Source organism: Sus scrofa, chromosome 14 (assembly GCF_000003025.6).
Source record: "Sus scrofa isolate TJ Tabasco breed Duroc chromosome 14, Sscrofa11.1, whole genome shotgun sequence".
In the NCBI taxonomy this organism is placed as follows: domain Eukaryota; kingdom Metazoa; phylum Chordata; class Mammalia; order Artiodactyla; family Suidae; genus Sus; species Sus scrofa.
Window position 1 is genome coordinate 80,227,422 of NC_010456.5, and position 12,350 is coordinate 80,239,771.

Here is a 12,350-nt window from a genome sequence, read left to right on the forward strand (position 1 = left end):
AGGAGGCAAGAATATACAATGGAGAAAGGACAGCTTGTTCAATAAGTGGTGCTGGGAAAACTGGTCAGCCACATGCAAAAGAATGATATTAGAACACTTCCTAACACCATACACAAAAATAAACTCCAAATGGATGAAAGACATAAATATAAGACCAGATACTATAAAAGTCTTAGAGGAAAACAGCCCAAACACTCTCCAACATAAACCATAGCAATATCTTCTCAGATCCACCACCCAGAATAATGATAATAAAACAAAAATAAACAAATGGTACTTAATTAAATTTAAGTCTTTGCACAGCAAAGGAAATCCTAAACAAAACAAAGACAACCCACAGAATGGGAGAAAACATTTGCAAATGAGGTGACTGACAAGTGATTAATCTCCAAAATTTATAAACACTGCCTGCAGCTCAATATCAAAAAAACAAACAATCCCATCAAAAAATGGGCAGAAGATCTAAACAGACAATTCTCCAAAGAAGACATACAGATGGCCAAAAAACACATAGAAAGATATTCAGCATCACTAATTAGAAAAATTCAAATCAAAACCACTCTGAAGTACCACCTTACACCAACCATAACAGCCATCCTCACCCAAAAGTCCACAAACAATAGTGCTGGAGAGGGTAGGAAGAAAAGGGAACCCTATTACACTGGCAGTGGGAATGTAAATTGGTGCAACCACTATGGAAAACAGTATGGAAATTCCTCAAAAAACTAAAAATAGAACTACCATTTGATCCAGCAATCCCACTCCTGGGCACCTATCCAGAGAAAACCATGATTTGAAAAGATACATGTACTCCAATGTTCATTGCAGCGCTATATACAATAGCCAAGACATGGAAACAACCTAAATGTCCATCAACAGAGGAGTGAGTGGTTAAAGAAGATGTAGTACATATACACAACGGAATATTACTCAGCCATTAAAAGGAAGAAATTATGGCATTTGCAGCAACATGATGGACCTAGAAATTATCATGTGAAGTCAAGTCAGTCAGACAGTGAGACACCAACATCATATGCTATCACTTACACGTGGAATCTAAAAAAAGGACACAATGAATTCTTTGCAGAACAGATACTGATTTGCAGACTTTGAAAAGCTTATGGTTTCCAAAGGAGACAGGTTAGGGGGTGGGGGATGGGCTGGGGGGTTGGAATGGAAATGCTAAAAATTGGGTTGTGATCATCATTGCACGACTATAAATGTAATAAATTTATTGAGTAATTTTTTAAAAAGAAAGAAAATCACAGATAAAAAATAATTCCTTGCTTTAAAATAACTATGCAGTTACTTAAGCTGTATGGTGTGGAATACTGTTTAAAGATATAGCTAGGTCATTAACAGATAAGTTACACTCAGAAGTAGCTTCATAAACAGTGGCTGACTTTAAAATTACCACACAGTGGCTGACAATAAAATTCACTTGAATGTGTTTTTTGAAAAAGATTAAAACTTTTTTTATACCACCAAAAATCTGAGAAAAGTTACTGTCATTAGACCTAGACTACAAGAAATAGAAAGGCAATTCTTCAGGCAGAAGGAGTATGATACCAGATGGAAACTTGGATCTACACAAAGAAACAAAAAGTGCTAAAAATGGTGAAAATGAAGGAAATTCCTACTATTATTTTATTTATTCAAGTCAGTTGCAAACTAATTTACAATTTGTCAAGACTCACTCCAAGATTCTCTCCTCACTGTTACCAATCCTAAACTATTGTACCACGATCTGTGCCTGTCTGCCTGAAACCACTTAAGCCTAGAGCCAAAGGTTTACAATTATCCAGCTACTGATTTTCCCCTTCTGAGACACTGCTAAGACTGTCCAAGTGATGGTCTCTCTTACTGCAGTGAGTTCACATAAACTTAGTTTGCTTTATCATTTCTTTAAAAGAGCAAGTAATCTAACGTATGATCCCACATATGTGTAAAAAGACTATATACCTGTAAAAGCATTGGGAAAATCTGTGCAGGTACCCACCAAACTCTCACAGCAATCATACTAGGAAAGGAGTGTGTGGAAGGTTCTGAAAACAAAATGGCCTTTCCTTCTTCACACTATATTCTATGTTATTTGAATGCTCCACAATAAGTCTATATTATCTCTATGATTTAAAAATTCGATTTCAAAAAAAGAAACAGAAGTTGAAGCTCACTAAGGCCATACTGTTATAAGTCCAGAGAGAGATGTTTAAGGTAAGATGTATCATGGAATAGAAATGATTTTCTACCAACTGGTATAATTTGGGCAGGGGAATGCTTTAGTATTTACGAAGTTTTGTCTTAAGTCATAAAAAAGTATAGGAGTCATAATCAGACTGTCATTCAGCCTATTGGACCTTAGGAGAAAACTAGGCCAATGAAGTAGAAGACTCGCCCCTACCACCATAAGGTCTCAAGAGGTGGGAAGTGGACTGTTGGCCCTGCTCTAAAGCTCTGGAGCCAAATATAGGGATGCAGGAGGGAGGCCCAGCCCCAGTCAGAGTGCAGCTGCTGCAGGCAGGCCCCACTCTGAGACCCAGCTCAACCCCTGAGCAACATTCCCTATGATTCCAACTCAACCCATCCCAGGTCAGGCCAGGAGGCATTACTACCATCACCTAGAGTGCCAGCCACCCTATCCAAAGGATGAGCAGCCCCGACCTGGTGGGCCATTTGTATCAGTTTGGTCAAGAATTCCTCACGAGGCTGACTGCTGACCTAGGGGAAGTCTTCCATATTTCCTTTGTCCAAATCCTATTTTTACAGATGGAAACACTGAGACCCAAAGAACTTGGGTAACTTTTTTCAAGGTCACATTGATTCAAAGGCAGAGCTCAATTTTAATACCAACTCCCCCGGCTTGAAAGAATAAATTCTGGCATCTGGGAGGGATTTCTGTATTCAGCAATACTTCAATGATTCCTACAAAACTGAAAATCCAAATCGTTTACTCAATACACATCCCCTAAGTGAGGTCAAAATTCCCACTAATTCATATAAATAGTTTAGTCAGGCTTATTAGGGAAGCCAGGACAGCAGGTGCCATTCCATGAGTCTCTCAAGAACACAGCCTCAGATGGAAAGGCACCAACAATCCCTTTTGCTGTGGTTTCTCCTACTTCGAGTAATGCCATTAAGACTTAAGAAGTCATCTTAGTTGTCAGTTTTAAGAAGTAGGCTTTAATTGGTCATCTTTAGGCTGTGTTCTCACAATGCTCCCAACAGGGCTCATCTTCAGGGACCCAACATACATTCCCAAGAGTCAGTGTAGGTTAGAACTCGAACACTGCCTCATTCATCTTGGGTTCACTCTGATGGAAGCAGTCCTTGCCCTGGGGACTGGGAAGCCCAGAGAGCAGACAGAAGGGGTCCTATGTCATCCTGGACAAGGGGCCCTTACACTTGAAAAGAGCCAAGGAAGAACATGTGGGGAAGGGATCCAGGGACATTTTGTGATTCCCCAGACTAGTTCTACGTGTAGGTTGGGAGCAGCAACCTGAAAACCCAGCCAGGAATTGGCCCTGGGGTGAGGAAGGTAGTACTGGGGACATGTGGCCTAGCTGATTCATGGGCCAGCCATCACCCTGCGTGGGGTCTCAGCACTTAGTCACATGGTGAAACAGGTTCAGTGGCTGAGAAGCTCTTCTCCATATTGAGCGGAAATCTCCCTCTGGGAACTTCTCCCCTTGGGCCTGGTTCTGATGGTCCTTGTGATAGTTGAAGCCCAGCATCATATCCCCCTAAAAAGTCCTGGAGTAATCATCATCATTTGCTATAGGGCTGAACTGTGTGTCCTCTGGGTCTTCAGAGGATAGCCCAGGGATTTGGGGAACCTGACTGTCCACCCCCTACATCTGTGTAAGCACATGGCCTGCTCTATGAGTCAGGGTACAAATGCATTGCATTGTAGCATTTTCATGCCTGACCTTCTGCTTTCCATATTAGTAGGCCAGCCCAGGATCTCTCTCAACTATTGCCCTTAAGTTGCCCCAGCACCCTCAGAGGTTGCTCCGTCTATTTGCCCAGGCCTCCCAGCACAAGAATCAGGAACCAGCTGCAGTTTTTAGCTTCCATGATTTCTGCTTCTATGCAGTATTGTCATTGACCACTGACCCCGAATAGTAAGACACACTGTTGCCCACAAATAGGATGGTGTTCTTGATGGTTCAGATCCCCACCAAGGTCACAGGATACCATGTTACCCTCAGCTACTCTGACTTGTCTGCAGGGCTCACACCACGACATGGGACCAGCCAGAACCCTCACTATGACATCTCCCTGGAGAGCCTATCTTCACAGTGGCTTTCTGCCGCAGAGGCCAAAGGCTAAGAGCAAATTCAAGGTATCTTTCTTTTCCAGCCCTAGAAGCTTAGAGTTTTGTTCTAGACTTTTACCCACACAGGCAAGGCTGCCACTCATCTCACATAGATACAGTTAAGAGGGGCCTCTCAGGAAGTTAGCAAAGTTCCTGACCTGGGCTCCCATCTCTACACAGCAGTAGCAGGACACTTGAAAATTGCAGCATTGTTGGTAAAAAATATTTTAAAAATACATCTACCCCACTAGGCAATTGCCTATATATTTCTAGCAGTCACTTACAGTTAAATTAATTTTTTAAAATTCTCTTGAAAAATAATTCCTTAAAAGGATTTTTAAGGAGCCTACCTCTCTCAGAGTCAATGGTGTCCACTCTGAAAATGGATCATCTCCACCTCCTAAACACCCATGGTGGGCAAGGGCCAGAGGAGTGGAAGGGAACACCAGTGCACAAGGTCACAGTATGGTAAAGTGTTCCACATTTACTCTCCAGCCCTTTCCAAATGACTGATGCCAACCCTGTCTCCATGTTGTTTGTGGATGCCTGCAGGGCTGGCTCTTGCAGGCCTCCAGCCATGGCATCTGCCAGCCAGTAGAGAACTTCCCCAAGGGCTCACATGCCCCACTGCTAAGCATGACTTCAGAGTCCACAGTCCTCAGCAGGACTAGCTGAGTTTGAGGACAGGCTCCAACTCCTGCTTGGTTCCCCTTTCTGCTGGTTTGCACTTACATTGGCAAAGCTTTATCTTTCACTGCATTAGCATGACCACCCACTTCTCCAGACCTCCTCCCAGCCTTGGTCCATTTGTCAAAGGCTGGATTGGGGATGACACCTTCTAAACTGCCTGACAGGCACGCTAAGTAGTGGAGAGCAGGCTCTGGCATTGCCACTGATTAGCTGAATGAACTTAAGGAAGTTTCTCAGCTTCTCTGTGCCTCAGTTTCCTCATCTGTAAATGGGGATAATAGTACCTACCAAATAGGGTCACAAGTTAATATAAATGAACTATTTAGGGAGGAAGCACCTGGCACAGGGCCACATAACTGCCATCATTGCTATTATTACCACTTCCTCAGGACATCCTAGCCTTTTGCCCCTCTAGTTGCCCACGGCTGTGCCACACAGCTATGAGAATCTCTGATTGGACCTCTAGAGAACAGAGGCACTCACCTGCCCTTACCAAGGACATCGCCTCTCTTAAACACTTCTTCCTGTCTCAGGGTAGAGGCACTGACAAGGGATGGGGAACCTGCACCTGCCCTCAAAGGCAGCCCGGTCAACCCTGCTAACCCCTGACACTGATGTCAGGGAGTCACGCCTCAGAGCAGCTGCAGATGCTGTTGGGGGCTGTGAGACCTTGGGCAAGTCCACAAGTCTCTCCCTAACTCTGCTTCCTTATTTCTGATTTGTAAGGATGTGGGACTAGGTAATCTCCAGTTTCCTTTAAATACATACATTTTAGGATCTGGCTTATTCTAAAAGGTCCCTGAGTCACCTGTGGATCTTTAGAGTCCACAGAACCTGAACTTAGGGATGGTGGAATCTGCCTGAAAGAAGAAGAAACCCTCAGCAGATATGAGGATTTGAAATCTGAACTGATTAAAGTCAGAGTCATCAAATGATGTGCTCCAAACAAATGCTCTGGTTTTCCAGGTGACTTACCCTCACCTTTCTAAAGCTCAAAGCTGCAAAACGGTAGAAAGGCTAATATTTAGCGTTTTCAGAAATCTTCTAATTCTCTTTTAAGGCAAATTTTCAGAAAAACCAAATTACAAACTGAATTTTAAAAAGTGGTACATGAAGGAAGAGAGGAAACTCAGGTGGTAAAGCTATTAAGGAAAGCACAGAAGCAACTGTTCTAAAGTCAGGCTGGAGGTCACCACAGAAGGGGAGAGCGTGGGCCCCAGGCACAAGGCTGGCAGTGCTCTGCTCTCCACTTGATGCTGGTTACACGCATGCTTGTTGGGTGACTGTTGTCCACATACTTATAATCTATGTACATTGTGTACATGTGTGATATTTCCCAGCAAGAAGGGATTCAAAAGAGTAGCAAATGGGTTACTCAGGGCAGTTTTAGTAACTGTCGTTTGCTATACGAGGCTTCTCTTGTGCAAAGCAGCACAGCTCAAGAGTCACTCTCACTTTATCAACATGTCACGGTAGCCAGGGAGGTGAGCCTCTCAATCTCCTTCAAAAGATCCTGCCATGTACAGAGTTCCCCAGACTGACATTTTTCAACCTCTGGCCCCAGGGCCTCGAGGCCACGCTTCCCCAGGGCGACTCCCAGGCAGGGACAGCAGGCAGAGGTTCAAGTGCTGGCTCACTCCTTCCAAAGGCGGGATGCTTCTACCAGCGGCTTTTGTTAAAGGCCTTTGGCCTGGCGGAAATTCTCTCAGAACTGCACTGTGGTTTGAAGCTCTTCCTACTCAGCCCTTCCTTCCCTTTCCTTTCATGGGAGTCAGACCTACCTCTAGTTGAAGGCTTTTCTGCACACCCACCTCCCTTCCCCTCATCCTCACAGGTGCCCCCCATGCCATAAGCCTAATCCCATGTTTACAAATATCTAATCCCACGTTGGCATCTGCTTCTCAGGGGACGCAAATAGAAACCTGTGTTATAAGACTTTCCCTTATGCATCCTTTTAAAAATTGAAACCATCCTTAATGCATGGCTTTGCATATCTTTTCTTATAATATATTTTGACCATTTTCCATGCTGTTAAATGTTCTTTAAATCAGATTTATAAAATGGCTGCACGATACTCTGGTATGAATGCACCATTATTTATTTGAAGACATTTAGATTCACGGTGTACATTTGTTGTGTTTGAAGCTGGTCCACGTCTTTTGAATATTCTTCCTCCATTTGGGAAATTCCCCACATTAGTGGGTCCTGCCTCCCCAAGCTAGACACCAAAATTTGCTTCCTCATGCACTCCTGAAGCCAGGGTGCAGACAGATGCCTCTGCCAGACACACTTGCAGGAAACTTGAGTCAGACGAGAGCCGTGCACTGTGCGGGACATGGTTTCTACTGGTGGCAGTGGTTTCTGGTTGTTCTTCATCCTTGAAAGACATTCTCTTAGTGGCTGTAAGGAAGCAGCAGCCCCATTTATAGAAAAGGAAACTAAAAATCAGAGATACTTGTTTAAAGTGACCCATCCATTGTTAGATCCAAAACAGTAGTTGAGGTATTTTAACTCTTGTAAGTGCCCCCAAATTACGTACCAGGTGACAGGTCAGTCACTGAGAGGCCAAAGATAGATCAGTCCCAAAAGGGGGGTGTTAGAAGAAGCCCTGGTTTTATGAGACCCATTCCTAGGGCTCTGGAAATGACACAAACTTGGCTTCAGAGCCTGGTTCTCTCTTACTTGGTCAAGTAACCAGCCTGTTTCCATTAACGGCTCCTTCACAGTTTCTTTGAGAGTAGAATTAGATCTATAATGCTTTTAACAGAAAAACTACAAAGACTAAGTCTGCTTCTTATCTAAGTGTGTTTTTAAAATGGTGTACTCAACCAAATAAATACACACTCTGTGCATAGTTATAAAAAGAAAGGCAGATCCACATGCTCTGATAGGGGGAAAACTGCATGGCATTTGGTGGGGGAAAAACCCAGTAGTCAGGTTATGATTTTGTCTAGGTAAAAATATGAAAGGAAACACAAGTCTATTTTTTGCTCATGTTGGCATAAATTGTAATGGTGGTTACTTTAAGCAAAGAACTGAGGCTAAATCAAAACAGACTCCTTTCTAAGCATTAAGAAACAAACTAGTCTGCTTTTCCATGATGAAGACCCATGTATTTACTCACCGTCCAGATCTAAAATCACATTTTGCCATATTGCATCTACATTTTGCTGAACCATTTCAAAGGAAATGAGACACTGCATCTCCAAAGAGTTAAGCTTGCACTGTCACACACAGCCCCTACACAATGCCATTGCACCTTAACATTATACACAATTCCCCAAGAGCATTTAATTCTGAATCCATATTCAAATCTCAAGTGTTTCCAAATTGTCTCTTACAGTTTTTTTCTTGCATTTGGTTATGAAGTCTCTTTAAGATTCCTTTAATCTACAGCAGCCGCCCCCCAACCCCACCCATCTATTCTAACACATACCTTTTTTTCATATATAGGATTGAAGACATTGGGGCCTTAAAGAATATTTCTCAGTGTAGATCTCCCTGATTGCTTCTTCATTCCCTAAACATCCTCTAAACCAGCAGCTGGATAAAATGGCTAGTTCAAGAAGACAAACAACCCCTGTAACACATGGCCCTAAATGGCCAAGACTTGATTAATAGCTGCCAGCTTCCCTAATTTTTGCCCCAGCTTCCAGTTTAGTAGGATACACCAGAGAAAGCCTACATCCACTCCTATCCAATCACGTAGGATGCCCCACTGTTGGTCAGCCTGCCCACAGCCCCCCTAGGCTATCAGACCCTGGTCAGGGCAGACCTGAAGCTTTTCTTTTTCTACTAGAAAGCTTTCTCACTCCCTTGCCAACCTCTTGAGTGTCTGCCAAAGGCAAGCAATGGTGACTGACTCCCTTGTTATAACAAGCTGGGGATAAATGGCCTTTGCTTGTTCCCTTCTGCACGTTCTCTATTTATCTCCACAATTATTATCAGCGCCTTGTGATCACAGTTAAAGTGGCAGCCAGACCTGTCACATTGTCAAGAGAGAACAGAATCTGACTTTCAATTCATACTTTGCTATAACATTTGCCAGTATATCCACGTGTCTACTATAATATTTGCAAGGAAAAGATGGTTTGATTTTTCACCTAAAATTTGTTTTGATCTCAAATAAATGCTTCCAAGTATGCAATTTTTAGTCAAGCTTTGCATTTCTGGCTCAATAGAACAAAATAACATTTTGTTGTTTTAAGATGCCAGGGTTTGGCTCTCTTTTCATCAGACATCTAGTTTTAAATTGATCTCATAAAAATGAATTTTATTTGAATAAAAGAATGCTACAATCCAATACTGATCATTAAAAATAATAAGAATTTTAACTCTAGGAAAATGTAAAGTATAGAGCACGTGAAAGTCAGCCAGTATAACATATGGCACATAGAGGGTGTTGTGCAAAACATCAGGGCCCATTTGCATGGCAGCAGAGGGTTCAAGACCACTGGAAGACACCTTTCTTCCCTTCAGGTTGTGTTCAGTCATGATCAGCAGCACATCCTAGTAACAGCCTTGCCACGCCCATACACAGTGGCATTGCCAGAGGACCAACGACCTCTTGTAGTGCCTAGAGGAAAGTGCACCACCACTTTCCATGTGGGCAGTCATTACACCCTCTCCCCAAGCTTCTCAAGACCCCTGAAGAATAACACTTGGTTTCTCCAAGCTCCTCCCTTCATGCCTCAAGATTCCAGCCAACACACGAAGCTTAGGTAATTATGTGAGGATCAAGGGGGTGAGGCAAAATCTCCAGGGTATACACAGAAATTACTGCCCACTAACTCTAAAGCAGGGCTGAGTCTTTTTTGCCCCTCACCCCACAGAGTAAGCACAAAGCCAGGCTTCCAGGATGGCTCAACATAAAAAAAATTTATATTTATTTTTTTGCTTTTTAGGACTGCATCTGCAGCATATGGAAATTCCCAGGCTAGAGGCTGAATCAGCTGCTGGCCTACACCAAAGCCACAGCAATAGCAGATCTGAGACCACGTCTGCAACCTACACCACAGGTCATGGCAACGACGGATCCTTAACCCGCTGAGCAAGGTCAGGGATCGAACCTGCATCCTGATGGACACTAGTCAGATTCGTTTCCACTGCACCACAACAGGAACTCCCATAAAAATCTTTTTAAAAAAAAAAAAAGTTTCCTTTTTTAAAAACTACATTCTCTGTTTTCAACTGCCTAAGAAAAACAGAAAATCATAGCAACTCACATAGACCCAGTGGTGCTCCCTCCCTCCATACCCACCTTCACTCCCCCACCCCCCGCAAAAAAAACCCCACATATCCCAATCCCTGGCCTTCTCTGAAGAGCTGTAGAGCATTTCAGCAGCACCTCCTTTGTCACATTAACAGGCTCCATGTGATGGGACTGATTCCTTGTGCCCTATTTCTAGGCTCATCACCTGGTGGCTCTCTGAATTTCTGGTCACAACTATAAAAGCTCCATTTGGCACCACAGTAGTGACTGCAATAGCAGGCAAAAGGCTCCACTGGCACTCTGGGTTACGTGAAGACAAGATAGCACTGTACACTCCTCCAGGGTGAGAAAGGGGAGAGTTCATATTTGATTTAGCTGCCATCTACATCAAGAAGCAGTAGAGAAACTGATAAAAATGTGTTCTCTTCCTGGAATGATGAGTGGAATGAGACATCTCAGTGTATACACTTTTATAACTTTTCTACTTCTGGAATAAAAAGAGAAAACAAAAAACAAAAATTCCAGGAAGATCTTATCACCAAATCCTTCCAGAGAGAGGTCTTCTAAGCCAAGGAGGCACTTTCAGTCCCACCCACTGGAATCCTGAAATCCTTTATCCACCCATCCCCCAGGTGTTTCATGCCATGCCCTTTCATGCCATAGGGAAGACAGGCCTCTACCTGGTCCTTCAGGGTCATCTGAAGCCTGCAGGGGCAAAACCACAATAGAGAAGTCTTGGATAGGAGGTGCTCAGGGCAAGGGGACACATACCTTCCCCACTGTGGGTCTCCAGCTTCTTTTCATCTGTGCATTCCCCCCCCACCCCCCCAGATTGGTTCAGTTGTCCTAACCTACTATCTCAACCAGCTTGAGGCACTGAGTGCCTCTCGGGGTGGTGGGAGGTGAGGTGTCTTCACCCTCAGAGCCCACATGCTCGATCCTGCAGCTGATGCAGTGACAAGCCTGGGTGTCATGACTCTAGCTTCTGGTGTCTCTTCCAAGGCTGTGAATTTGGCATGAGATGGTGCTTCTAGTCTCACCCATTGGCTGCCATGGAGAGATCAGAAGCCTCTTGGATGAGAGTTTAAACCCCGCAGGGCTCCTGATACTATCTGCTCATGGGCCTGCTTACGTCTTCTGCAGCCAAGAATGGCTTGATCACCACTGCCACTCGGGGGGCTGCAATTGTCCCAAACCTATAGTGGTTTTGGGACCCCCTGTGTTAGCTGCTGTCAGCTGGGTAACACAGCCATATCTCAACTTGCCTAGCTAGTAAACCTCCCCAGGGACTGGAATGACTTCGTGATGGCAGCCACTACAAGGATGACACAGGGCTCCACACTGACCCAGTCAACAAATGGGGGCAGAGCTAAGTCACCAGATTGCTGACTCAGTCAATAGTGCTGCTTGTGGACAGACACAGTAAAGGCCTTCAACCTCTTAGAAGGTGATCAGTACTGGAAATTACCTCCTCTGCAGACCTGACAATGATGCCGAAGAGCATATCAGGAACACGTGGACACAGTGATGCAACCTTGAGTGCCTGTCATGCTGAGCTCCCATTTTACGCAGAGTGGCTATTGCACCACCTTCTGCTGACTGGGTAGTTGGATGGTAAGCAGTAACCTGACTTCTTGGGAATACCAGTGGTGTCAAGGGCGCCATATAACCCATCTACCACACAGTGCAGATCAAGCCTGCTCTTACAGGAGAGAAGGATGAAACAATGCTCTGGCACAGAAGCCAGTTGTCTGTTCCCCAACCCCTGGCCCTGTGACCTTGGACCATCAGGGAAATAAGTACGCAGCCTAGGAGGGGCCCAGAGAAGTTCTTCTGGTGGGCCTCCCTCCCATGTTCTTCCATATTTGGAGACACTGCCCATTGCTGAATTTTTAAGGGCCAATTAACTGAGCTTTGACCCAAAACAAGGAATCTACCTTCCAATCTTCCAGGATATGTACATGCACCTTTCAGATTCAACTCTGAGATTTTTGGTTTTAAACAAACAATTGTATTTTCCATAAATGAAGCTGACTTCAAGCAGCAGCGTCCCAGAGAATCACCTGCTTAGTCTAGACCCTGAAACATGTAGAAAGAGTAGATGACTTAGAATGTCAGGAAAGCTAACTCTAA